This window comes from Triticum aestivum, chromosome 5B, assembly GCF_018294505.1.
Source record: "Triticum aestivum cultivar Chinese Spring chromosome 5B, IWGSC CS RefSeq v2.1, whole genome shotgun sequence".
In the NCBI taxonomy this organism is placed as follows: Eukaryota; Viridiplantae; Streptophyta; class Magnoliopsida; order Poales; family Poaceae; genus Triticum; species Triticum aestivum.
The window spans coordinates 557,227,229-557,233,232 of record NC_057807.1 but is presented as its reverse complement, the minus strand read 5'-3'; positions in this window follow the sequence as shown (position 1 = coordinate 557,233,232).

Below are 6,004 nucleotides of genomic sequence, written 5' to 3'. Positions count from 1 at the left end.
ACAACAAACATAGATAAGCAAAATACTATCAGGTGCTAAGTACATGATAATTTTAAGTTCAATTAATCATATTATTTAAGAACTCCCACTTAGACAGACATCTCTCTAGTCATCTAAGTGAACACGTGATCCAAATCAACTAAACCATAACCGATCATCACGTGAGATGGAGTAGTTTTCAATGGTGAACATCACTATGTTGATCATATCTACTATATGATTCACGCTCGACCTTTCGGTCTCCGTGTTCCGAGGCCATATCTGCATATGCTAGGCTCGTCAAGTTTAACCTGAGTATTCTGCGTGTGCAAAACTGGCTTGCACCCGTTGTAGATGGACATAGAGCTTATCACACCCGATCATCACGTGGTGTCTTGGCACTACGAACTTTGGCAATGGTGCATACTCAGGGAGAACACTTCTTGATAATTTTTAGTGAGAGATCATCTTAAAATGCTACCGTCAATCAAAGCAAGATAAGATGCATAAAGGATAAACATCACATGCAATCAATATAAGTGATATGATATGGCCATCATCATCTTGTGCTTGTGATCTCCATCTCCGAAGCACCATCATGATCACCATCATCACCGGCGCGACACCTTGATCTCCATCATAGCATCGTTGTCGTCTCGCCAACTATTGCTTCTATGACTATCGCTACCGCTTAGTGATAAAGTAAAGCAATTACATGGCGTTTGCATTTCATACAATAAAGCGACAACCATATGGCTCCTGCCAGTTGCCGATAACTCGGTTACAAAACATGATCATCTCATACAATAAAATATAGCATCATGTCTTGACCATATCACATCACAACATGCCCTGCAAAAACAAGTTAGACGTCCTCTACTTTGTTGTTGCAAGTTTTACGTGGCTGCTACGGGCTGAGCAAGAACCGTTCTTACCTACGCATCAAAACCACAACGATAGTTTGTCAAGTTGGTGCTATTTTAACCTTCGAAAGGACCGGGCGTAGCCACACTCGGTTCAACTAAAGTGAGAGAGACAGACACCCGCCAGTCACCTTTAAGCAACGAGTGCTCGCAGCGGTGAAACCAGTCTCGCGTAAGCGTACGCGTAATGTCGGTCCGGGCCGCTTCATCTCACAATACCGTTGAACCAAAGTATGACATGCTGGTAAGCAGTATGACTTGTATCACCCACAACTCACTTGTGTTCTACTCGTGCATATAACATCAACGCATAAAACCAGGCTCGGATGCCACTTTTGGGGAACGTAGTAATTTCAAAAAAATTCCTACGCACACGCAAGATCATGGTGATGCGTAGCAACGAGAGGGGAGAGTGTGTCCACGTACCCTCGTAGACCGAAAGCGGAAGCGTTATGACAACGCGTTTGATGTAGTCGTACGTCTTCACGATCCGATCGATCCAAGTACCGAACGTACGGCACCTCCGTGTTCAGCACACGTTCAGCTCGATGACGATCCCCGGACTCCGATCCAGCAGGGTGTCAGGGATGAGTTCCGTCAGCACGACAGCGTGGTGACGATGATGATGCTCTACCGGCACAGGGCTTCACCTAAACTCCGCGACGATATGACCGAGGTGGAATATGGTGGAGGGGGGCACCGCACACGGCTAAGGAACGATCCGTAGATCAACTTGTGTGTCCTAGGGTGCCCCCTGCCCCCGTATATAAAGGAGCAAAGGGGGGGTGTGGCCGGCCCTAGGAGGAGGTGCGCCGGAGGAGTCCTACTCCCACCGGGAGTAGGACTCCCCCCTTTTCCTAGTTGGATTAGGACTTGGGGGGAGGGAAAGAGGAAAGGGGGGCGCCGCCCCCCCCCCCTTCCTTGTCCTATTCGGACTAGGGGGGGAGGGGGCGCGCGGCCTGCCCTGGCCAGCCCTCCTCTTCTCCCTCATGGCCCACTAAGGCCCATTAACCCCCGGGAGGGTTCCGGTAACCCCCCGGTGTTTCGATAAAATCCCGATTTCACCCGGAACTATTCCGAAGTCCAAACATAGGCTTCCAATATATCAATCTTTATGTCTCGACCATTTCGAGACTCCTCGTCATGTCCGTGATCACATCCGGGACTCCGAACAAACTTCGGTACATCAAAACTCATAAAACTGTCATCGTAACGTTAAGCATGCGGACCCTACGGGTTCGAGAACTATGTAGACATGACCTAGAACTATTCTCGGTCAATAACCAATAGTGGAACCTGGATGTTCATATTGGTTCCTACATTTTCTACGAAGATCTTTATCGGTCAAACCGCATAACAACATACGTTGTTCCCTTTGTCATCGGTATGTTACTTGCCCGAGATTCGATCGTCGGTATCCAATACCTAGTTCAATCTCGTTACCGGCAAGTCTCTTTACTCGTTCCGTAATACATCATTTCATAACTAACTCATTAGTTACAATGCTTGCAAGGCTTAGGTGATGATTATTACCGAGAAGGCCCAGAGATACCTCTCCGACAATCGGAGTGACAAAACCTAATCTCGAATTATGCCAACTCAACATATACTTTTGGAGACACCTGTAGAGTACCCTTATAATCACCCAGTTACGTTGTGACGTTTGGTAGCACACAAAGTGTTCCTCCGGTAAACGTGAGTTGCATAATCTCATAGTTGCAGGAACTTTGTATAAGTCATGAAGAAAGCAAATAGCAACATACTAAACGATCAAGTGCTAAGCTAACGGAATGGGTCAAGTCAATCACATCATTCTCGTAATGATGTGATCCCGTTAATCAAATGACAACTCATGTCTATGGTTAGGAAACATAACCATCTTCGATTAACGAGCTAGTCAAGTAGAGGCATACTAGTGACACTCTGTTTGTCTATGTACTCACACATGTATTATGTTTCCGGTTAATACAATTCTAGCATGAATAATAAACATTTATCATGATATAAGGAAATAAATAATAACTTTATTATTGCCTCTAGGGCATATTTCCTTCACTTGGAGGCCCAACAATGTCTACAAGAAGAAGGTTGTGTAGTAGACATCAGTGGCGGCTCATCAATTATGACATAGTTCCCTGATACGTCTCCAACATATCTATAGTTTTTTATTATTCCATGCTATTATATTATCAATCTTCGATATTTTATATGTAATTTTATATTATTTTTGGGGACTAACCTATTAACCTAGTGCCCAGTGTCAGCTGCTGTTTTTTTGCTTGTTTTGGCTTTTCAAAAAATCAATATCAAAAGAGTCCAAACGAAGAAAAGCTTTGGATTAATTTTTTCTGGACCAGAAAAGACCCACGAAGGTTCGGGAGAAGACATGAGGAGTCATGAGGAAGCGACAAGCTAAGGGGGTGCGCCCCCCAGGCTTGTGGGCCCCTCGTGGAACCTCCCGACCTAATTCCACCTCTATAAATTTTCAAATATTCCCAATACATGAGAGAGCCACCCGATTTTTTTTCCGCCACCGCAAATTTCTGTTCTTCCGCGATCCCATCTAGACGCCTTTTCCGGCACTTTCGATGATCACAGAGGGCTTCTACATCATCCTTGCTGCCCTTTCGATGATGCGTGAGTAGTTTACCACAGACCTACGGTCCATAGGTAGTAGCTAGATGCCTTCTTCCCTCTCTTTGATCTTCAATACAATGTTCTCCTCGATGTTCTTGGAGTTCTATTTGATGTAATCTTCTTTTGCGGTGTGTTTGTTGGTATCCGATGAATTATGGGTTTATGATCAGATTATTCATGAATATTAATTGAGTCTTCTCTGAATTCTTTTATACATGATTATTATAGCATTGTATTAACCTCTGATCTATCCGTTTAGTTTGGCCAACTAGATCGATTTTTTATTGCAATGAGAGAGGTGCTTTGTGTTGGGTTCTATCTTGCGATGCTCAATCCCAGTGATAGAAAGGGACATGACACGTATTTGTATTATTGTCGTTAAGGATAAAAAGATGAGATTTATTCATATTGTTTGGGTTTACTCTGTCTACATCATACTTGTAGCAGCCAAGATGCGATTCTATCCCAATCACATGATGAATTCGTGATTGGGATAGAATCGCATCTTGGGTGCTACAAGTTGGTATTAGAGCCTTACCGACCGCAGGAGCCCCCTTGATTGATCGAACCGTTGCCATTATCGAGTCTAGAAAAAAACCTGTTTTGAGTCGTAGATATATATATCGGAGAGTAGTAATTCTTTTTTCTCCTTATTTCCTTTGTCACTCTGATACCAACTTGTATCACCCAAGATGCGATTCTATCCCAATCACGTGATGAATTCATGATCGGGGCAGAACCGCTCATCTTGCTTAAGGCGTTACTCTGTTTTTATTAACTTAACTAGGTAATTGCCCGTATGTTGCAACGGGGGAGGAGGGACTAATTCTAGTGGTTTAAGATTGGTCATATCCATATGCACATAAGATGATATTGTCAACATTTCCATTACATCATTATGGTCGTCAGTCCATCTCCTCAATCCAAGCATCAGAATCAAAATTAACAAAACTACACTCCATGTTGACTTAAAATAAGACACATCAAAACTTTTTTGGACAAGCGATGTTGTAAATTTTATTTGACCATTCCATAACTATGTGTTTTTATGTACAAAAAAGTCAGATCCTAGAAATAATGGCATACATTAAGAGTGTCGACACCGTCTTCATCATCCATTTATTCCTTTCTCCTTAGAACTCCTCACGTAAATGTGTGCTATTGTTTCCTGCAAAACAAAATTATCAAAATTCAATCCAAACATGTGAAAGCAGCACAAACTAATAATGGGTGGCTGCTACATTGCCTCACACCATCATCATTCTGATCCTCTTGGTCTTCAATCTTCCTTCAAAAACGGTTCCTACCTTTAGAGGATGCACTCGGCGAGCTCATCGTGTGGTTGTTAATCTCATCATCATCATCGGCCAACAACTTGGAAGTGCTCCATTTCTTCACAAGCTTTGACTCCTATCTTTTGTGTTTCGGTTAATTCCATGACAAAGGAAAGCATAGACATAAATCATCAAAGACAAAGTTATATCATTGTTCTTAACACACCGGGATTGCTCAACGGAAGTGGTGGATCAAAACATACAATGCTACTCGTGCCCTTGTGGGACACCTTGGCATATACTGGGCATAGAATTTTAGTACCATGAGATCAATTGTGTCAAATACAATGTGTGTACTTCACTATGGATTAAATGTTAATTCCCATGAATCACGATTCACTACAAGAAAACTGAGATACTGTGACGAAAATCCGCATGACGGTGGTGGACAACGTCACACAAATGTGTAGTTTGCCGCCATCCATGTCGTCGAGGGATGGTGCTATGTGGGATGTGGTGGTGTAGTTTGCCGCCATCCATCTCGAGTTTGATGCAGCCACTGTCAACGTCCTAGCATGCATCAGTTGGAGTCATCTGCCGCATTGACGTGAGAACCATGCTGGCATGCTGCAGTGCTACATTGTCCTCCATGTTGTCGAGGTTGAAAGTCTCATTCAACTAGTCCCTCGAATAACCATTTGCTCGAAACTCTTTGCTTGACACACTTCGATTCGATTTGTTGTGTGAACTCTCATTCGCAAGACTTAATTCACTTTAACCGAAAAACAAGAAGAACATATGCTCCTGTCAAAAAGAAGAAGGTATGCTCAAATTAAATCAGAAGACACAGGGGATGGCATGCCACCACTGGCATCGCTTGATGCAGAACCCATCACCGCGCGTCGCGAACATCTTCGTCACCGGTCGAGGGCAGGTGGAGGTGATCGAGGAGCACGACAACGTAGGCGGCCGGATCAGATGGACGCCGGAGTCGCCGAAGCCACGGAGGTTGGGGACCAGAGCGCGGCGGGCGCGGGCATCTGGTGGCACCAGTGCAGCCAGAGCTCCGGGAAGCCGTGGAGGAGGAGCACCACCCGAACAACAAGGGAGCCCTGCTTGGCCACGTGGAGAACACGTCGTTTAGTCTGCGTTCCAGAACGCAGCACGTCGTCGGACTCTTGCATGCTCGCT